This window comes from Brachyhypopomus gauderio, unplaced genomic scaffold, assembly GCF_052324685.1.
Source record: "Brachyhypopomus gauderio isolate BG-103 unplaced genomic scaffold, BGAUD_0.2 sc94, whole genome shotgun sequence".
NCBI classification, from domain to species: Eukaryota; Metazoa; Chordata; class Actinopteri; order Gymnotiformes; family Hypopomidae; genus Brachyhypopomus; species Brachyhypopomus gauderio.
The window spans coordinates 295,927-308,115 of record NW_027506915.1 but is presented as its reverse complement, the minus strand read 5'-3'; the positions used below and the strand labels follow the sequence as shown (position 1 = coordinate 308,115).

Here is a 12,189-nt window from a genome sequence, read left to right as displayed (position 1 = left end):
AAGGCCACGGGTTGGTCCCACCAATGGTTAGAACAATTTGAATTGCTTTTTGAGAAAATCTATTGTGATGTCACATAGAGAGAGAGAGAAAGGAAAGGCTGAGTGGCTTTAATTGTTGTTTTTTTTGTCATCATTAACAAGGACATAGACAAAATAATTAATGACAAGGAAGTCACAGGTAGGCAGACGTAAAGCTGGAAGTTCAGCCTAATCCAATAGCCTGCCTGACGATGACTGAACGGTGCTCAAGAGCTGACGGTCATGTAAAGTTCAACGCCTGAACAGGGACTTGAACCCTGGACCCTCAGATTAAAAGTCTGATGCTCTACCGACTGAGCTATCCAGGCTACGTTTAGCCTTGCTCTGTGATTCAGGACATGTCCAGATATTCTTGACCTCTGACATGGGAAGCATTTGACAGTCTTGACAAAAAGGTCCACATGTTCTGGTGTGGTCACGAATAACCCACATTCTGGTCTTTCTTCACTCATGAATAACGGCCAGCCAGAACTCATGAAAAAGCCTTCATTCATTAGCATAACATAGCTGTCCCTGATGGTCTAGTGGCTAGGATTCGGCGCTCTCACCGCCGTGGCCCGGGTTCGATTCCCGGTCAGGGAAAACAGAAAACTTTTTGCTCATCATGACATTAAAGGCAGTAATATCCTGGAAAAAAAAGAAGCTTCCTTCGAACCGGATTTGAACCGGTGGCCTAAGGATTGCTGCTTTAACCTCTACAGTCCTCCGCTCTACCATCTGAGCTACCGAAGGATTCTGACGCACATGCAGCATAGATCCAGAAACAAGGACGTTGACAAAGATACCAGTTCGGTTGTGGCTTTTTCAACTCTTTAAGGTCCACCAAAGAGGAAACCTCACACTGTACCAGTTGGACATGTAGAGCTACCAACACGTATGTCTGTTAACAACATTGGCATGCGTACTGCATTTTGGACACGTGGATGGTAAAAGGCCACGGGTTGGTCCCACCAATGGTTAGAACAATTTGAATTGCTTTTTGAGAAAATCTATTGTGATGTCACATAGAGAGAGAGAGAAAGGAAAGGCTGAGTGGCTTTAATTGTTGTTTTTTTTGTCATCATTAACAAGGACATAGACAAAAGAATTAATGACAAGGAAGTCACAGGTAGGCAGACGTAAAGCTGGAAGTTCAGCTTAATCCAAAAGCCTGCCTGACGATGACTGAACGGTGCTCAAGAGCTGACGGTCATGTAAAGTTCAACACCTGAACAGGGACTTGAACCCTGGACCCTCAGATTAAAAGTCTGATGCTCTACCGACTGAGCTATCCAGGCTACATTTAGCCTTGCTCTGTGATTCAGAACATGTCCAGATATTCTTGACCTCTGACATGGGAAGCATTTGACAGTCTTGACACAAAAAGGTCCACATGTTCTGGTGTGGTCACGAATAACCCACATTCTGGTCTTTCTTCACTCATGAATAACGGCCAGCCAGAACTCATGTAAAGGCCTTCATCCATTAGCATAACATCGCTGTCCCTGATGGTCTAGTGGCTAGGATTCGGCGCTCTCACCGCCGCGGCCCGGGTTCGATTCCCGGTCAGGGAAAACAGAAAACTTTTTGCTCATCATGACATTAAAGGCAGTAATATCCTGGAAAAAAAAGAAGCTTCCTTCGAACCGGATTTGAACCGGTGGCCTAAGGATTGCTGCTTTAACCTCTACAGTCCTCCGCTCTACCATCTGAGCTACCGAAGGATTCTGATGCACATGCAGCATAGATCCAGAAACAAGGACGTTGACAAAGATACCAGTTCGGTTGTGGCTTTTTCAACTCTTTAAGGTCCACCAAAGAGGAAACCTCACACTGTACCAGTTGGACATGTAGAGCTACCAACACGTATGTCTGTTAACAACATTGGCATGCGTACTGCATTTTGGACACGTGGATGGTAAAAGGCCACGGGTTGGTCCCACCAATGGTTAGAACAATTTGAATTGCTTTTTGAGAAAATCTATTGTGATGTCACATAGAGAGAGAGAGAAAGGAAAGGCTGAGTGGCTTTAATTGTTGTTTTTTTTGTCATCATTAACAAGGACATAGACAAAATAATTAATGACAAGGAAGTCACAGGTAGGCAGACGTAAAGCTGGAAGTTCAGCTTAATCCAAAAGCCTGCCTGACGATGACTGAACGGTGCTCAAGAGCTGACGGTCATGTAAAGTTCAACGCCTGAACAGGGACTTGAACCCTGGACCCTCAGATTAAAAGTCTGATGCTCTACCGACTGAGCTATCCAGGCTACGTTTAGCCTTGCTCTGTGATTCAGAACATGTCCAGATATTCTTGACCTCTGACATGGGAAGCATTTGACAGTCTTGACACAAAAAGGTCCACTTGTTCTGGTGTGGTCACGAATAACCCACATTCTGGTCTTTCTTCACTCATGAATAACGGCCAGCCAGAACTCATGTAAAGGCCTTCATCTATTAGCATAACATCGCTGTCCCTGATGGTCTAGTGGCTAGGATTCGGCGCTCTCACCGCTGCGGCCCGGGTTCGATTCCCGGTCAGGGGAAACAGAAAACTTTTTGCTCATCATGACATTAAAGGCAGTAATATCCTGAAAAAAAAAGAAGCTTCCTTCGAACCGGATTTGAACCGGTGGCCTAAGGATTGCTGCTTTAACCTCTACAGTCCTCCGCTCTACCATCTGAGCTACCGAAGGATTCTGACGCACATGCAGCATAGATCCAGAAACAAGGACGTTGACAAAGATACCAGTTCGGTTGTGGCTTTTTCAACTCTTTAAGGTCCACCAAAGAGGAAACCTCACACTGTACCAGTTGGACATGTAGAGCTACCAACACGTATGTCTGTTAACAACATTGGCATGCGTACTGCATTTTGGACACGTGGATGGTAAAAGGCCACGGGTTGGTCCCACCAATGGTTAGAACAATTTGAATTGCTTTTTGAGAAAATCTATTGTGATGTCACATAGAGAGAGAGAGAAAGGAAAGGCTGAGTGGCTTTAATTGTTGTTTTTTTTGTCATCATTAACAAGGACATAGACAAAATAATTAATGACAAGGAAGTCACAGGTAGGCAGACGTAAAGATGGAAGTTCAGCTTAATCCAAAAGCCTGCCTGACGATGAGTGAACGGTGCTCAAAAGCTGACGGTCATGTAAAGTTCAACGCCTGAACAGGGACTTGAACCCTGGACCCTCAGATTAAAAGTCTGATGCTCTACCGACTGAGCTATCCAGGATACGTTTAACCTTGCTCTGTGATTCAGAACATGTCCAGATATTCTTGACCTCTGACATGGGAAGCATTTGACAGTCTTGACACAAAAAGGTCCACATGTTCTGGTGTGGTCACGAATAACCCACATTCTGGTCTTTCTTCACTCATGAATAACGGCCAGCCAGAACTCATGTAAAAGCCTTCATTCATTAGCATTCCATCGCTGTCCCTGATGGTCTAGTGGCTAGGATTCGGCGCTCTCACCGCCGCGGCCCGGGTTCGATTCCCGGTCAGGGAAAACAGAAAACTTTTTGCTCATCATGACATTAAAGGCAGTAATATCCTGGAAAAAAAGAAGCTTCCTTCGAACCGGATTTGAACCGGTGGCCTAAGGATTGCTGCTTTAACCTCTACAGTCCTCCGCTCTACCATATGAGCTACCGAAGGATTCTGACGCACATGCAGCATAGATCCAGAAACAAGGACGTTGACAAAGATACCAGTTCGGTTGTGGCTTTTTCAACTCTTTAAGGTTCACCAAAGAGGAAACCTCACACTGTACCAGTTGGACATGTAGAGCTACCAACACGTATGTCTGTTAACAACATTGGCATGCGTACTGCATTTTGGACACGTGGATGGTAAAAGGCCACGGGTTGGTCCCACCAATGGTTAGAACAATTTGAATTGCTTTTTGAGAAAATCTATTGTGATGTCACATAGAGAGAGAGAGAAAGGAAAGGCTGAGTGGCTTTAATTGGTGTTTTTTTTGTCATCATTAACAAGGACATAGACAAAAGAATTAATGACAAGGAAGTCACAGGTAGGCAGACGTAAAGCTGGAAGTTCAGCTTAATCCAATAGCCTGCCTGACGATGAGTGAACGGTGCTCAAGAGCTGACGGTCATGTAAAGTTCAACGCCTGAACAGGGACTTGAACCCTGGACCCTCAGATTAAAAGTCTGATGCTCTACCGACTGAGCTATCCAGGCTACGTTTAGCCTTGCTCTGTGATTCAGAACATGTCCAGATATTCTTGACCTCTGACATGGGAAGCATTTGACAGTCTTGACACAAAAAGGTCCACATGTTCTGGTGTGGTCACGAATAACCCACATTCTGGTCTTTCTTCACTCATGAATAACGGCCAGCCAGAACTCATGAAAAAGCCTTCATTCATTAGCATAACATAGCTGTCCCTGATGGTCTAGTGGCTAGGATTCGGCGCTCTCACCGCCGCGGCCCGGGTTCGATTCCCGGTCAGGGAAATCAGAAAACTTTTTGCTCATCATGACATTAAGGGCAGTAATATCCTGGAAAAAAAAGAAGCTTCCTTCGAACCGGATTTGAACCGGTGGCCTAAGGATTGCTGCTTTAACCTCTACAGTCCTCCGCTCTACCATCTGAGCTACCGAAGGATTCTGACGCACATGCAGCATAGATCCAGAAACAAGGACGTTGACAAAGATACCAGTTCGGTTGTGGCTTTTTCAACTCTTTAAGGTCCACCAAAGAGGAAACCTCACACTGTACCAGTTGGACATGTAGAGCTACCAACACGTATGTCTGTTAACAACATTGGCATGCGTACTGCATTTTGGACACGTGGATGGTAAAAGGCCACGGGTTGGTCCCACCAATGGTTAGAACAATTTGAATTGCTTTTTGAGAAAATCTATTGTGATGTCACATAGAGAGAGAGAGAAAGGAAAGGCTGAGTGGCTTTAATTGGTGTTTTTTTTGTCATCATTAACAAGGACATAGACAAAATAATTAATGACAAGGAAGTCACAGGTAGGCAGACGTAAAGCTGGAAGTTCAGCTTAATCCAAAAGTCTGCCTGACGATGACTGAACGGTGCTCAAGAGCTGACGGTCATGTAAAGTTCAACGCCTGAACAGGGACTTGAACCCTGGACCCTCAGATTAAAAGTCTGATGCTCTACCGACTGAGCTATCCAGGCTACGTTTAACCTTGCTCTGTGATTCAGAACATGTCCAGATATTCTTAACCTCTGACATGGGAAGCATTTGACAGTCTTGACACAAAAAGGTCCACATGTTCTGGTGTGGTCACGAATAACCCACATTCTGGTCTTTCTTCACTCATGAATAACGGCCAGCCAGAACTCATGAAAAAGCCTTCATTCATTAGCATAACATAGCTGTCCCTGATGGTCTAGTGGCTAGGATTCGGCGCTCTCACCGCCGCGGCCCGGGTTCGATTCCCGGTCAGGGAAAACAGAAAACTTTTTGCTCATCATGACATTAAGGGCAGTAATATCCTGGAAAAAAAAGAAGCTTCCTTCGAACCGGATTTGAACCGGTGGCCTAAGGATTGCTGCTTTAACCTCTACAGTCCTCCGCTCTACCATCTGAGCTACCGAAGGATTCTGACGCACATGCAGCATAGATCCAGAAACAAGGACGTTGACAAAGATACCAGTTCGGTTGTGGCTTTTTCAACTCTTTAAGGTCCACCAAAGAGGAAACCTCACACTGTACCAGTTGGACATGTAGAGCTACCAACACGTATGTCTGTTAACAACATTGGCATGCGTACTGCATTTTGGACACGTGGATGGTAAAAGGCCACGGGTTGGTCCCACCAATGGTTAGAACAATTTGAATTGCTTTTTGAGAAAATCTATTGTGATGTCACATAGAGAGAGAGAGAAAGGAAAGGCTGAGTGGCTTTAATTGGTGTTTTTTTTGTCATCATTAACAAGGACATAGACAAAATAATTAATGACAAGGAAGTCACAGGTAGGCAGACGTAAAGCTGGAAGTTCAGCTTAATCCAAAAGTCTGCCTGACGATGACTGAACGGTGCTCAAGAGCTGACGGTCATGTAAAGTTCAACGCCTGAACAGGGACTTGAACCCTGGACCCTCAGATTAAAAGTCTGATGCTCTACCGACTGAGCTATCCAGGCTACGTTTAGCCTTGCTCTGTGATTCAGAACATGTCCAGATATTCTTGACCTCTGACATGGGAAGCATTTGACAGTCTTGACAAAAAGGTCCACATGTTCTGGTGTGGTCACGAATAACCCACATTCTGGTCTTTCTTCACTCATGAATAACGGCCAGCCAGAACTCATGAAAAAGCCTTCATTCATTAGCATAACATAGCTGTCCCTGATGGTCTAGTGGCTAGGATTCGGCGCTCTCACCGCCGTGGCCCGGGTTCGATTCCCGGTCAGGAAAAACAGAAAACTTTTGCTCATCATGACATTAAAGGCAGTAATATCCTGGAAAAAAAAGAAGCTTCCTTCGAACCGGATTTGAACCGGTGGCCTAAGGATTGCTGCTTTAACCTCTACAGTCCTCCGCTCTACCATCTGAGCTACCGAAGGATTCTGACGCACATGCAGCATAGATCCAGAAACAAGGACGTTGACAAAGATACCAGTTCGGTTGTGGCTTTTTCAACTCTTTAAGGTCCACCAAAGAGGAAACCTCACACTGTACCAGTTGGACATGTAGAGCTACCAACACGTATGTCTGTTAACAACATTGGCATGCGTACTGCATTTTGGACACGTGGATGGTAAAAGGCCACGGGTTGGTCCCACCAATGGTTAGAACAATTTGAATTGCTTTTTGAGAAAATCTATTGTGATGTCACATAGAGAGAGAGAGAAAGGAAAGGCTGAGTGGCTTTAATTGTTGTTTTTTTTGTCATCATTAACAAGGACATAGACAAAAGAATTAATGACAAGGAAGTCACAGGTAGGCAGACGTAAAGCTGGAAGTTCAGCTTAATCCAAAAGCCTGCCTGACGATGACTGAACGGTGCTCAAGAGCTGACGGTCATGTAAAGTTCAACACCTGAACAGGGACTTGAACCCTGGACCCTCAGATTAAAAGTCTGATGCTCTACCGACTGAGCTATCCAGGCTACATTTAGCCTTGCTCTGTGATTCAGAACATGTCCAGATATTCTTGACCTCTGACATGGGAAGCATTTGACAGTCTTGACACAAAAAGGTCCACATGTTCTGGTGTGGTCACGAATAACCCACATTCTGGTCTTTCTTCACTCATGAATAACGGCCAGCCAGAACTCATGTAAAGGCCTTCATCCATTAGCATAACATCGCTGTCCCTGATGGTCTAGTGGCTAGGATTCAGCGCTCTCACCGCCGCGGCCCGGGTTCGATTCCCGGTCAGGGAAAACAGAAAACTTTTTGCTCATCTTGACATTAAGGGCAGTAATATCCTGGAAAAAAAAGAAGCTTCCTTCGAACCGGATTTGAACCGGTGGCCTAAGGATTGCTGCTTTAACCTCTACAGTCCTCCGCTCTACCATCAGAGCTACCGAAGGATTCTGACGCACATGCAGCATAGATCCAGAAACAAGGACGTTGACAAAGATACCAGTTCGGTTGTGGCTTTTTCAACTCTTTAAGGTCCACCAAAGAGGAAACCTCACACTGTACCAGTTGGACATGTAGAGCTACCAACACGTATGTCTGTTAACAACATTGGCATGCGTACTGCATTTTGGACACGTGGATGGTAAAAGGCCACGGGTTGGTCCCACCAATGGTTAGAACAATTTGAATTGCTTTTTGAGAAAATCTATTGTGATGTCACATAGAGAGAGAGAGAAAGGAAAGGCTGAGTGGCTTTAATTGTTGTTTTTTTTGTCATCATTAACAAGGACATAGACAAAAGAATTAATGACAAGGAAGTCACAGGTAGGCAGACGTAAAGCTGGAAGTTCAGCTTAATCCAATAGCCTGCCTGACGATGACTGAACGGTGCTCAAGAGCTGACGGTCATGTAAAGTTCAACGCCTGAACAGGGACTTGAACCCTGGACCCTCAGATTAAAAGTCTGATGCTCTACCGACTGAGCTATCCAGGCTACGTTTAGCCTTGCTCTGTGATTCAGAACATGTCCAGATATTCTTGACCTCTGACATGGGAAGCATTTGACAGTCTTGACAAAAAGGTCCACATGTTCTGGTGTGGTCACGAATAACCCACATTCTGGTCTTTCTTCACTCATGAATAACGGCCAGCCAGAACTCATGAAAAAGCCTTCATTCATTAGCATAACATAGCTGTCCCTGATGGTCTAGTGGCTAGGATTCGGCGCTCTCACCGCCGTGGCCCGGGTTCGATTCCCGGTCAGGGAAAACAGAAAACTTTTTGCTCATCATGACATTAAAGGCAGTAATATCCTGGAAAAAAAAGAAGCTTCCTTCGAACCGGATTTGAACCGGTGGCCTAAGGATTGCTGCTTTAACCTCTACAGTCCTCCGCTCTACCATCTGAGCTACCGAAGGATTCTGACGCACATGCAGCATAGATCCAGAAACAAGGACGTTGACAAAGATACCAGTTCGGTTGTGGCTTTTTCAACTCTTTAAGGTCCACCAAAGAGGAAACCTCACACTGTACCAGTTGGACATGTAGAGCTACCAACACGTATGTCTGTTAACAACATTGGCATGCGTACTGCATTTTGGACACGTGGATGGTAAAAGGCCACGGGTTGGTCCCACCAATGGTTAGAACAATTTGAATTGCTTTTTGAGAAAATCTATTGTGATGTCACATAGAGAGAGAGAGAAAGGAAAGGCTGAGTGGCTTTAATTGTTGTTTTTTTTGTCATCATTAACAAGGACATAGACAAAAGAATTAATGACAAGGAAGTCACAGGTAGGCAGACGTAAAGCTGGAAGTTCAGCTTAATCCAAAAGCCTGCCTGACGATGACTGAACGGTGCTCAAGAGCTGACGGTCATGTAAAGTTCAACGCCTGAACAGGGACTTGAACCCTGGACCCTCAGATTAAAAGTCTGATGCTCTACCGACTGAGCTATCCAGGCTACGTTTAACCTTGCTCTGTGATTCAGAACATGTCCAGATATTCTTAACCTCTGACATGGGAAGCATTTGACAGTCTTGACACAAAAAGGTCCACATGTTCTGGTGTGGTCACGAATAACCCACATTCTGGTCTTTCTTCACTCATGAATAACGGCCAGCCAGAACTCATGTAAAAGCCTTCATTCATTAGCATTCCATCGCTGTCCCTGATGGTCTAGTGGCTAGGATTCGGCGCTCTCACCGCCGCGGCCCGGGTTCGATTCCCGGTCAGGGAAAACAGAAAACTTTTTGCTCATCTTGACATTAAGGGCAGTAATATCCTGGAAAAAAAAGAAGCTTCCTTCGAACCGGATTTGAACCGGTGGCCTAAGGATTGCTGCTTTAACCTCTACAGTCCTCCGCTCTACCATCTGAGCTACCGAAGGATTCTGACGCACATGCAGCATAGATCCAGAAACAAGGACGTTGACAAAGATACCAGTTCGGTTGTGACTTTTTCAACTCTTTAAGGTCCACCAAAGAGGAAACCTCACACTGTACCAGTTGGACATGTAGAGCTACCAACACGTATGTCTGTTAACAACATTGGCATGCGTACTGCATTTTGGACACGTGGATGGTAAAAGGCCACGGGTTGGTCCCACCAATGGTTAGAACAATTTGAATTGCTTTTTGAGAAAATCTATTGTGATGTCACATAGAGAGAGAGAGAAAGGAAAGGCTGAGTGGCTTTAATTGTTGTTTTTTTGTCATCATTAACAAGGACATAGACAAAATAATTAATGACAAGGAAGTCACAGGTAGGCAGACGTAAAGCTGGAAGTTCAGCTTAATCCAAAAGCCTGCCTGATGATGACTGAACGGTGCTCAAGAGCTGACGGTCATGTAAAGTTCAACGCCTGAACAGGGACTTGAACCCTGGACCCTCAGATTAAAAGTCTGATGGTCTACCGACTGAGCTATCCAGGCTACGTTTAGCCTTGCTCTGTGATTCAGAACATGTCCAGATATTCTTGACCTCTGACATGGGAAGCATTTGACAGTCTTGACACAAAAAGGTCCACATGTTCTGGTGTGGTCACGAATAACCCACATTCTGGTCTTTCTTCACTCATGAATAACGGCCAGCCAGAACTCATGTAAAGGCCTTCATCCATTAGCATAACATCGCTGTCCCTGATGGTCTAGTGGCTAGGATTCGGCGCTCTCACCGCCGCGGCCCGGGTTCGATTCCCGGTCAGGGAAAACAGAAAACATTTTGCTCATCATGACATTAAAGGCAGTAATATCCTGGAAAAAAAAGAAGCTTCCTTCGAACCGGATTTGAACCGGTGGCCTAAGGATTGCTGCTTTAACCTCTACAGTCCTCCGCTCTACCATCTGAGCTACCGAAGGATTCTGACGCACATGCAGCATAGATCCAGAAACAAGGACGTTGACAAAGATACCAGTTCGGTTGTGGCTTTTTCAACTCTTTAAGGTCCACCAAAGAGGAAACCTCACACTGTACCAGTTGGACATGTAGAGCTACCAACACGTATGTCTGTTAACAACATTGGCATGCGTACTGCATTTTGGACACGTGGATGGTAAAAGGCCACGGGTTGGTCCCACCAATGGTTAGAACAATTTGAATTGCTTTTTGAGAAAATCTATTGTGATGTCACATAGAGAGAGAGAGAAAGGAAAGGCTGAGTGGCTTTAATTGGTGTTTTTTTTGTCATCATTAACAAGGACATAGACAAAATAATTAATGACAAGGAAGTCACAGGTAGGCAGACGTAAAGCTGGAAGTTCAGCTTAATCCAAAAGCCTGCCTGACGATGAGTGAACAGTGCTCAAGAGCTGATGGTCATGTAAAGTTCAACGCCTGAACAGGGACTTGAACCCTGGACCCTCAGATTAAAAGTCTGATGCTCTACCGACTGAGCTATCCAGGCTACATTTAGCCTTGCTCTGTGATTCAGAACATGTCCAGATATTCTTGACCTCTGACATGGGAAGCATTTGACAGTCTTGACACAAAAAGGTCCACATGTTCTGGTGTGGTCACGAATAACCCACATTCTGGTCTTTCTTCACTCATGAATAACGGCCAGCCAGAACTCATGTAAAGGCCTTCATCCATTAGCATAACATCGCTGTCCCTGATGGTCTAGTGGCTAGGATTCAGCGCTCTCACCGCCGCGGCCCGGGTTCGATTCCCGGTCAGGGAAAACAGAAAACTTTTTGCTCATCTTGACATTAAGGGCAGTAATATCCTGGAAAAAAAAGAAGCTTCCTTCGAACCGGATTTGAACCGGTGGCCTAAGGATTGCTGCTTTAACCTCTACAGTCCTCCGCTCTACCATCAGAGCTACCGAAGGATTCTGACGCACATGCAGCATAGATCCAGAAACAAGGACGTTGACAAAGATACCAGTTCGGTTGTGGCTTTTTCAACTCTTTAAGGTCCACCAAAGAGGAAACCTCACACTGTACCAGTTGGACATGTAGAGCTACCAACACGTATGTCTGTTAACAACATTGGCATGCGTACTGCATTTTGGACACGTGGATGGTAAAAGGCCACGGGTTGGTCCCACCAATGGTTAGAACAATTTGAATTGCTTTTTGAGAAAATCTATTGTGATGTCACATAGAGAGAGAGAGAAAGGAAAGGCTGAGTGGCTTTAATTGTTGTTTTTTTTGTCATCATTAACAAGGACATAGACAAAAGAATTAATGACAAGGAAGTCACAGGTAGGCAGACGTAAAGCTGGAAGTTCAGCTTAATCCAATAGCCTGCCTGACGATGACTGAACGGTGCTCAAGAGCTGACGGTCATGTAAAGTTCAACGCCTGAACAGGGACTTGAACCCTGGACCCTCAGATTAAAAGTCTGATGCTCTACCGACTGAGCTATCCAGGCTACGTTTAGCCTTGCTCTGTGATTCAGAACATGTCCAGATATTCTTGACCTCTGACATGGGAAGCATTTGACAGTCTTGACAAAAAGGTCCACATGTTCTGGTGTGGTCACGAATAACCCACATTCTGGTCTTTCTTCACTCATGAATAACGGCCAGCCAGAACTCATGAAAAAGCCTTCATTCATTAGCATAACATAG

The 12,189-nt window shown here is 45.1% G+C and overlaps 29 non-coding genes across 29 annotated transcripts; 9 read left to right on the top strand and 20 right to left on the bottom strand.

The window, feature by feature from the left end:
• Positions 1–274: 274 nt before the first annotated feature.
• trnak-uuu (transfer RNA lysine (anticodon UUU)) lies at positions 275–347 on the bottom strand. The gene has a single exon. It is a non-coding gene; the product is annotated as a tRNA-Lys (tRNA).
• A 202-nt stretch (positions 348–549) lies between these two features.
• Positions 550–621, top strand: trnae-cuc (transfer RNA glutamic acid (anticodon CUC)). The gene has a single exon. It is a non-coding gene; the product is annotated as a tRNA-Glu (tRNA).
• Positions 622–684: 63 nt separating this feature from the next.
• Positions 685–771, bottom strand: trnay-gua (transfer RNA tyrosine (anticodon GUA)). The gene is given in 2 exon segments: positions 685–720; positions 735–771. It is a non-coding gene; the product is annotated as a tRNA-Tyr (tRNA).
• A 472-nt stretch (positions 772–1,243) lies between these two features.
• Positions 1,244–1,316, bottom strand: trnak-uuu (transfer RNA lysine (anticodon UUU)). Its single transcript has one exon. It is a non-coding gene; the product is annotated as a tRNA-Lys (tRNA).
• Positions 1,317–1,520: 204 nt separating this feature from the next.
• Positions 1,521–1,592, top strand: trnae-cuc (transfer RNA glutamic acid (anticodon CUC)). The gene has a single exon. It is a non-coding gene; the product is annotated as a tRNA-Glu (tRNA).
• A 63-nt stretch (positions 1,593–1,655) lies between these two features.
• trnay-gua (transfer RNA tyrosine (anticodon GUA)) lies at positions 1,656–1,742 on the bottom strand. Its single transcript is given in 2 exon segments — positions 1,656–1,691; positions 1,706–1,742. It is a non-coding gene; the product is annotated as a tRNA-Tyr (tRNA).
• Positions 1,743–2,214: 472 nt separating this feature from the next.
• Positions 2,215–2,287, bottom strand: trnak-uuu (transfer RNA lysine (anticodon UUU)). Its single transcript has one exon. It is a non-coding gene; the product is annotated as a tRNA-Lys (tRNA).
• A 339-nt stretch (positions 2,288–2,626) lies between these two features.
• On the bottom strand, positions 2,627–2,713 carry trnay-gua (transfer RNA tyrosine (anticodon GUA)). Its single transcript is given in 2 exon segments — positions 2,627–2,662; positions 2,677–2,713. It is a non-coding gene; the product is annotated as a tRNA-Tyr (tRNA).
• Positions 2,714–3,462: 749 nt separating this feature from the next.
• On the top strand, positions 3,463–3,534 carry trnae-cuc (transfer RNA glutamic acid (anticodon CUC)). Its single transcript has one exon. It is a non-coding gene; the product is annotated as a tRNA-Glu (tRNA).
• Positions 3,535–4,155: 621 nt separating this feature from the next.
• Positions 4,156–4,228, bottom strand: trnak-uuu (transfer RNA lysine (anticodon UUU)). The gene has a single exon. It is a non-coding gene; the product is annotated as a tRNA-Lys (tRNA).
• A 204-nt stretch (positions 4,229–4,432) lies between these two features.
• On the top strand, positions 4,433–4,504 carry trnae-cuc (transfer RNA glutamic acid (anticodon CUC)). The gene has a single exon. It is a non-coding gene; the product is annotated as a tRNA-Glu (tRNA).
• A 63-nt stretch (positions 4,505–4,567) lies between these two features.
• On the bottom strand, positions 4,568–4,654 carry trnay-gua (transfer RNA tyrosine (anticodon GUA)). The gene is given in 2 exon segments: positions 4,568–4,603; positions 4,618–4,654. It is a non-coding gene; the product is annotated as a tRNA-Tyr (tRNA).
• Positions 4,655–5,126: 472 nt separating this feature from the next.
• trnak-uuu (transfer RNA lysine (anticodon UUU)) lies at positions 5,127–5,199 on the bottom strand. The gene has a single exon. It is a non-coding gene; the product is annotated as a tRNA-Lys (tRNA).
• Positions 5,200–5,403: 204 nt separating this feature from the next.
• trnae-cuc (transfer RNA glutamic acid (anticodon CUC)) lies at positions 5,404–5,475 on the top strand. Its single transcript has one exon. It is a non-coding gene; the product is annotated as a tRNA-Glu (tRNA).
• A 63-nt stretch (positions 5,476–5,538) lies between these two features.
• Positions 5,539–5,625, bottom strand: trnay-gua (transfer RNA tyrosine (anticodon GUA)). Its single transcript is given in 2 exon segments — positions 5,539–5,574; positions 5,589–5,625. It is a non-coding gene; the product is annotated as a tRNA-Tyr (tRNA).
• A 472-nt stretch (positions 5,626–6,097) lies between these two features.
• trnak-uuu (transfer RNA lysine (anticodon UUU)) lies at positions 6,098–6,170 on the bottom strand. The gene has a single exon. It is a non-coding gene; the product is annotated as a tRNA-Lys (tRNA).
• Positions 6,171–6,372: 202 nt separating this feature from the next.
• Positions 6,373–6,444, top strand: trnae-cuc (transfer RNA glutamic acid (anticodon CUC)). Its single transcript has one exon. It is a non-coding gene; the product is annotated as a tRNA-Glu (tRNA).
• Positions 6,445–6,506: 62 nt separating this feature from the next.
• On the bottom strand, positions 6,507–6,593 carry trnay-gua (transfer RNA tyrosine (anticodon GUA)). Its single transcript is given in 2 exon segments — positions 6,507–6,542; positions 6,557–6,593. It is a non-coding gene; the product is annotated as a tRNA-Tyr (tRNA).
• A 472-nt stretch (positions 6,594–7,065) lies between these two features.
• On the bottom strand, positions 7,066–7,138 carry trnak-uuu (transfer RNA lysine (anticodon UUU)). The gene has a single exon. It is a non-coding gene; the product is annotated as a tRNA-Lys (tRNA).
• Positions 7,139–8,036: 898 nt separating this feature from the next.
• trnak-uuu (transfer RNA lysine (anticodon UUU)) lies at positions 8,037–8,109 on the bottom strand. Its single transcript has one exon. It is a non-coding gene; the product is annotated as a tRNA-Lys (tRNA).
• Positions 8,110–8,311: 202 nt separating this feature from the next.
• On the top strand, positions 8,312–8,383 carry trnae-cuc (transfer RNA glutamic acid (anticodon CUC)). The gene has a single exon. It is a non-coding gene; the product is annotated as a tRNA-Glu (tRNA).
• A 63-nt stretch (positions 8,384–8,446) lies between these two features.
• Positions 8,447–8,533, bottom strand: trnay-gua (transfer RNA tyrosine (anticodon GUA)). The gene is given in 2 exon segments: positions 8,447–8,482; positions 8,497–8,533. It is a non-coding gene; the product is annotated as a tRNA-Tyr (tRNA).
• Positions 8,534–9,005: 472 nt separating this feature from the next.
• Positions 9,006–9,078, bottom strand: trnak-uuu (transfer RNA lysine (anticodon UUU)). Its single transcript has one exon. It is a non-coding gene; the product is annotated as a tRNA-Lys (tRNA).
• Positions 9,079–9,282: 204 nt separating this feature from the next.
• On the top strand, positions 9,283–9,354 carry trnae-cuc (transfer RNA glutamic acid (anticodon CUC)). Its single transcript has one exon. It is a non-coding gene; the product is annotated as a tRNA-Glu (tRNA).
• Positions 9,355–9,417: 63 nt separating this feature from the next.
• trnay-gua (transfer RNA tyrosine (anticodon GUA)) lies at positions 9,418–9,504 on the bottom strand. Its single transcript is given in 2 exon segments — positions 9,418–9,453; positions 9,468–9,504. It is a non-coding gene; the product is annotated as a tRNA-Tyr (tRNA).
• A 748-nt stretch (positions 9,505–10,252) lies between these two features.
• On the top strand, positions 10,253–10,324 carry trnae-cuc (transfer RNA glutamic acid (anticodon CUC)). The gene has a single exon. It is a non-coding gene; the product is annotated as a tRNA-Glu (tRNA).
• Positions 10,325–10,387: 63 nt separating this feature from the next.
• On the bottom strand, positions 10,388–10,474 carry trnay-gua (transfer RNA tyrosine (anticodon GUA)). Its single transcript is given in 2 exon segments — positions 10,388–10,423; positions 10,438–10,474. It is a non-coding gene; the product is annotated as a tRNA-Tyr (tRNA).
• Positions 10,475–10,946: 472 nt separating this feature from the next.
• Positions 10,947–11,019, bottom strand: trnak-uuu (transfer RNA lysine (anticodon UUU)). Its single transcript has one exon. It is a non-coding gene; the product is annotated as a tRNA-Lys (tRNA).
• An 898-nt stretch (positions 11,020–11,917) lies between these two features.
• trnak-uuu (transfer RNA lysine (anticodon UUU)) lies at positions 11,918–11,990 on the bottom strand. The gene has a single exon. It is a non-coding gene; the product is annotated as a tRNA-Lys (tRNA).
• Positions 11,991–12,189: the final 199 nt, after the last annotated feature.